Raw genomic sequence first — 6,762 nt, forward strand, 5'->3', positions numbered from 1 at the left:
TGATTCCTTGCTTGCCGCCCCGCGCGGCTTGAGCGAGTGATATCCGGAAGGCTCAGGAGAACAAAGGTGGGGTGTGGCCGAGGCAGTGGGGACGGTTAACGGTCGAGTAATTTCGGTGCACCGAACCCAGGTAAGTAAAGACTTGCGGGAACCGTCTTTCCGGAGGTCTAGGGACCTGCGGAGTGCCTGTAGATTTTTCTACAGAGACGTGGGACTCAGGAATCTAGAGACTGGGGCTCGTCTGTGCGAGACTTTGCAGAGACCGTGTTTGCTGAGGAACGTGGACCTACGGGGTGCCTGTAGATTTTTCTACAGAGACGTGGGACACAGGAATCCAAAGACCGGGGGTGCCTGCAAAGGGACCTGGGCAATCACGGGACTGAAGGTCCGGGAATTGGCTAAATAGTGATAGATTATCACGGGATAATACAGGAATCTCCGATTTTACAAAGTCCTCGGCAATGGGAAATAAGGGATCCAAGGCGGATAAGGGAGAGGTAGGCTTGAGCGTAGACAATGAAAAATACCCCGGGGTACCTGCCGATAGTCCGTTAGGTATAATGTTAAATAATTGGGGTCAGGGTAGGAGAAAAGGAAAATCTAGACAGAAGATGGTGAAATACTGTCGAACGTGGTCCCAAAAACCTATTCAGGGAGACTCAGTGTGGTGGCCTAAATTCGGCACTGATGAAGACTGGGTCCGGCAAGCTCTAATTTTATATGTCAATTCGAAACCTAATGTTACTCGGGAGGGAAGTGATTACGCCCTTTGTTGGCTACCAGTCGCACTATCTTGCAAAATGAAGGTAGCCAATGAAGACTCGAAAGGGCAGAAAGATTGGGAACCTTTAGATCACTTACCGCCGCCCTACGTGACCCCGTCTGCCCCGCAAAATAGTCCTTCGGGTGGCGATGATTCAGGGGAAGGGGAAGAAAGCGGGGAGGAACCACCCGGTGCCTCAGGAGTACAGACTAGATCTCAAGCTGAAAAGAGTCACAGACGAAACTCTGTCCCGATTGCAAGAATGAATCCACTCCGGGAAGTGCCCATGGGAGGCGCGGAAGGAGGAACGGGATATGTGAACGTCCCCTTAACGAGTACTGAAGTACGGAATTACAAGAGGGAGATGAAGGGCCTCCTGGAGGACCCCATGGGCCTGGCTGAACAATTAGATCAGTTCCTGGGGCCAAATACTTACACGTGGGATGAGATGTATTCCATCATGGGAACATTGTTCTCTAGCCAGAAGCGGCAGATGATACGACAAGCTGCGCTGTTGGTCTGGGAGAGAGAGGGAGGAGCAGGAGGGGAGCAGAAATTTCCCCTCACCGACCCCGAGTGGGATAAGCAAACGGAAGAAGGAAGACGCAACATGAGGGACATGCGGGAATATTGGATAAAAGGAATAAGGCAGGCAGCCCCGAAGAGGCACAATTTTACCAAGGCCTTTGGGAATCATCAAAACCCGGAAGAAACCCCTACAGACTTCCTAGACAGGATTAGGAAGAACTTGCAGCAGTTCGCTGGGGTGGACCCTGAGACGGCAGTGGGACAGCAACTCATACGGGTAGAGTTTGTATCAAAAGCCTGGCCAGACATATGAAAGAAGTTAGAGAAAATGGATGATTGGGATAGTAAACCTCTGAGTGAACTACTACGGGAGGCGCAAAAGGTGTTTGTGAGAAGGGACGATGAGAAGCAAAAGAAGGCGACAAAGATAATGATGCAGACGGTGCAACAAGTGACAGCTGGAAGGAGGGAAAAGGGGGAGCCGTGGCAGGAACAGGAAAGGGGAGAGTCGTGGCAAGAGCAGAGGAAAAGAGAACCATGGCCGGAACAAAGGAAGAGTGGAGGAACGCGAGACCGCGACAGGGAAACGAGGAGGATACTCAGATGTTACTACTGTAATGAAGAGGGACATTTTAAGCGAGAGTGCCCCCGCTACAAGCGGGAAGTGCGGTCGTACGCCCTGATGGAGGAAGATTAGGGAGGTCGGGGGTTCCTACCCTTGGGGCAAAAGGACTATCGACAGGAACCCCTGGTAAACTTGAAATTAGGGCCCCAAGGGTCGGAGATCACATTTATGGTGGACTCGGGAGCCGAAAGATCAAGTATAATCCAAATACCCCCCGGCGCCCGAGCAGGAAGAACAGTTATGGGGGTATCTGGCATTGGAGGAAAGACATTGCAAGTCCCAGTAGTGGAGGACGTGGAAATTGGGTATGAACACAGAACAACTAAACGAGACCTCCTTCTACTGCCATCGGCGGGGTTTAATTCGTTAGGAAGAGACTTGCAGGTCAAACTAGGGATCGGAACGGTACCAAGTAACGGGGAAATGGTGGTAAGGTTGTTCGCCCTCACCAAATAAGACGATCAACAGATAGACCCGGGAGTTTGGTACCGAGAGGGGAACAGAGGGGGTCTAAACATCAAACCTCTCCAAATCACCATGTTACCAGGAAGAGGCCCAGTAAGAAGGAAACAGTACCCGATTGCTATGGAAGAACGGGAAGGGTTACAACCTGTAATAGAAAGATTAATCACAGATGGACTACTGGAGGAATGCATGTCCCCTTTCAATACTCCAATCCTCCCTGTGAGAAAGCCGGATGGGACGTATAGGCTGGTGCAAGACTTGCGGGGGTTGAATGAAGTAGTCCAGGCCAGATACCCGGTGGTGCCCAATCCCTACACGTTAATGAGTAAAATTCCCCCCGAACATGAATGGTTCAGCGTAATAGATTTGAAGGATGCCTTCTGGAGTTGCCCCCTTGATGAAGAAAGTCGGAACCTTTTTGCATTTGAATGGGAGAATCCCTTCACAGGACGAAAGCGACAGTTAAGATGGACGGTCTTGCCGCAGGGATTCACGGAGTCACCCAACTTGTTTGGACAAGTACTGGAGCAGATCTTAGGAGGATTTCAGTGTAACGCGGAGAATCAATTGCTCCAATATGTCGATGATCTCTTACTCTCAGGACCAAGAGAAGAGGAGGTACGAGCAGACACCGTTGCCCTGCTGAACTTCCTGGGGAAACAGGGCCTACGCGTCTCCAGGTCAAAACTCCAGTTTGTGGAGCAAGAAGTAAGATATCTGGGCCATTAGGTCAGTAAGGGGCATCGCCGTATCACACCAGAACGAATATCGGGGATTACGGGTATGCCAATACCCAGGACGAAGAAGGAAATCAGACAATTCCTGGGGCTAGTAGGGTATTGCCGGATATGGATTGAAAGTTACACCACTCTAGTAAAGTTTTTGTCCGACAAACTGGGACAAGAAGAACAAAAGCTGGACTGGTCAGATGAGGAGGAGCAGCGATTTAATATTCTTAAAAATAAACTGATCCGAGCTCCTGTATTGGCTTTACCCACCCTGAAGGAACCGTTCCAGTTATATGTTAATAGCGCCGGCGGAATTGCCCAAGGTGTGCTTACCCAGCTGCGGGCAGGGAAACGTCAGCCGGTTGCATTTTTGTCAAAAATGTTAGACCCCGTGTCACGTGGATGGCCGACCTGTATCCAGGCAGTGGCAGCTACGGCAATGTTAGTAGAAGAGGCCCGGAAACTTACCTTTGGAGGAAGAATCACAGTATACTCCCCACATTCGGTTAGTACCATACTGGCTCAAAAGGCTCACTGCTGGTTAACAGACTCTCGCATCCTGAAGTATGAGACAATTTTGATGACCGGAGACGATCTCAATTTTGCAAAAGATTTCAGTTGCAACCCTGCCCAGTTTCTATACGGACGTCCTGCAGATGGGGAACAGGAGCATGATTGTGTGGAATTTGTAGACTTACAGACCAAAAGCCGAGAGGACCTGCAAGAGGCCCCGCTGGGTGAAGGACAGGAACTGTACATCGACGGGTCCTCCCGGTGCATCAGTGGAGTACGATACAGTGGCTATGCTGTCGTAGATGGCGCAACGAAACGGACGATCGAGTCCGGACGACTGCCCGGGAAGTGGTCAGCCCAATCCTGTGAGTTATACGCCCTCCAGAGGGCCCTGAAGTTGTTGGAAGGGAAAGTGGGGACCATATATACTGACTCAAAGTATGCATACGGAATCGTTCATACTTTCGGGAAAATCTGGAAAGAGCGAGGATTGATAACTTCCCAGGGAAAAGAATTAGCTCACGAACAAATGATCAGCCTAACGTTGGAAGCCCTGGCGTTGCCTACAGAACTCGCAGTAGTCCATGTACCCGGTCACCAGAAGGGGTCGACACCGGAAGCGGTGGGAAACCGGCTGGCAGATGAGGAAGCCAAGCGGGCAGCGGTCGAAAAACCCGTCCAATTATTAACATTAATACCGTTGAGGGAAGGGCTCGCTAAACAACCCGTCTTCACCCAGGGGGAGATTGATAAAATGGATCAATTGGGTGCCCGGCTAGAAACTAACGGGAAGTGGACGGTTCCTGATGGGAGACAAGTACTAAACAAACAGATCACCCGGGGTATTCTGCACCGATTACACCATCAGACCCACTGGGGGGTGCAAGCCATGTGTGACACAATCCTGAGAGACTATGTATGCAGGGGGATATACACATTAGCCCAACAAGAGGTAGTCGGATGCCCCACTTGCCAGCGAATTAATCAGAAAGCCATGCGTTCTATGCCAGCTGGTGGTCAGCCCCTAGCGATTAGGCCATTTCAGAGGATCCAAGTCGACTTTACAGAATTACCCCCAGTACAGAGATGGAAATATCTGCTAGTAATAGTAGACCATTTCACTCACTGGGTAGAGGCTTTCCCAACCGCCAAAGCCGATGCACCAACCGTGGCCCAACTATTGTTAGAGAACATAATCCCGAGATATGGCATAATGGAATCTATCGACTCAGACTGCGGGACACATTTTGTTTCTAGGCTACACCATTTGATCTGTACTGCCCTGGGTATCCAATGGAAATTCCATGCACCCTGGCATCCCCAGAGCTCGGGTCGAGTTGAGAGAATGAATGGCACACTCAAGACCCAATTGACTAAGCTGATGTTAGAAACTAAGCTACCATGGCCAAAGTGCCTTCCCATTGCCCTATTGAGGATACGTACAGCACCTCGCCGGGATATAGGGGTCTCCCCCTATGAGATGCTGTTCGGATTACCATATTGGAGTAAGGTTGATGGGTGTCCCACTCTACAAGGGGGAGATGTATTTGTTAGAGACTATTTACTGGCCTTATCCCGTTCTTTTGCAGAACTCCGGAGGAAGGGTCTCCTGGCTCAGACTCCGCCGCTCGACTTCCTCTTGCATAAGGTGGAGCCCGGAGATTGGGTACTTGTAAAGACCTGGAAGGCCCAAAAGCTCCAGCCACAGTGGGAAGGACCGTTCCTGGTCCTGTTAACAACTGAAGCCGCTGTTCGGACAAAAGAAAAAGGGTGGGCCCACGCATCGAGGATAAAGGGGCCTATTCTGCCAGAAGGAGAGAGTAATTGGACATGCGGGCCAGGGGACAAGCCATTGGTGGTAAAGCTGAAAAGACAGCGACAATGAACTCTACCTGGACTGTATTGATGGGGATATTGATCAGTTTACTCCTGTATGTGGGGGAGGGCGAGGGGAGATGTGACAAATGTCGGACTACAGTGAGACTTGGGAGTCAGATCTACTCGGGGTCATTTGTGTCTCACTCCCATTTGAACGATCGGTGTTACGATGTGAATGCACGGCAAGAATGTTGGGAGGGTGGAAAACCCTATTATCAGGTGTATAATAAAGGGTACGGTGGCAAAGCCCATGGATGCCCTAACACACGCTGGGTGTGTGCTAACAAAGCTGGGCAGTGGGGGCTACCCTCTGTGTTGCTCAAAGAACATGTGGACAGAGTCAGGGAGACATTAGTACAGAACATTAAACGGAAGTTAGAAAAAGAGCGCGACCGTCAAAGGACGGTCGTTGTCTCCAAGGTGCCGTCTATATACAAGGAGGTAGAAGAAAAGATCAAACTCCCCGATGTAACACAGAACCTGTTTATTGATCTTACGTCGAGGATAGCCACCGTGTTAAATATTAGCAATTGCTGGGTTTGTGGGGGGCCACATATGACTGAACAATGGCCGTGGTCTGGTCAAAGCTTAGATATATGGGAGTTGCTTCAGTATAATTCAACGAAAGGAAAGGGCAGGTGTGGAGACTGACTAACAGCCCGGAAGGCCAGTTCTGTGTTGAAGGGAAAGGGAAGGTTGAGGTGGGTATCAGCCCCTGTCAGAGTGTGTTGAATGCAACCACACAAGTCTGGTGGCCTGAGGATATCACATGGTACATTGCGAAACAGGAGAACCGCAATTGTGTGAGGCTGGGTGATGACTCTCGGTTTTGGAATTGTAGCGGCACCGGCCCTTATGAGGGCATCCCTGGGATAAAAGAGGTGTGGAACGAAGTTGCGAAACAGGGGGGCCCTGCCCCAGATGGCCTATTCTGGATATGCGGTAATCAGGCATATGCCAAGTTGCCCATAGGATGGGCTGGGGTATGCTTCCTGGGTCTAATTAGACCAGAGTTCTTCTTATTACCCCGGGAGGAGGGCCATGACTTGGGGGTTAAACTATTTGACTCCCTGCGGAGGCCAACAAGGGATATCCAAGTTGGTGATTGGGGGGATGAATGGCCACCGGCCCGTATTATTGAATACTACGGGCCTGCTACATGGGCACAGGACGGATCATGGGGATACCGTACTCCTATCTATATGTTAAACCGAATTATCAGGCTCCAAGCAGTCGTAGAGGTCATTACTAATCAGACCGCC

The sequence above is a fragment of the Chiloscyllium plagiosum genome, unplaced genomic scaffold, assembly GCF_037043375.1.
Source record: "Chiloscyllium plagiosum isolate Xiang-an unplaced genomic scaffold, Cpla_swu_hap1 HiC_scaffold_35, whole genome shotgun sequence".
NCBI classification, from domain to species: Eukaryota; Metazoa; Chordata; class Chondrichthyes; order Orectolobiformes; family Hemiscylliidae; genus Chiloscyllium; species Chiloscyllium plagiosum.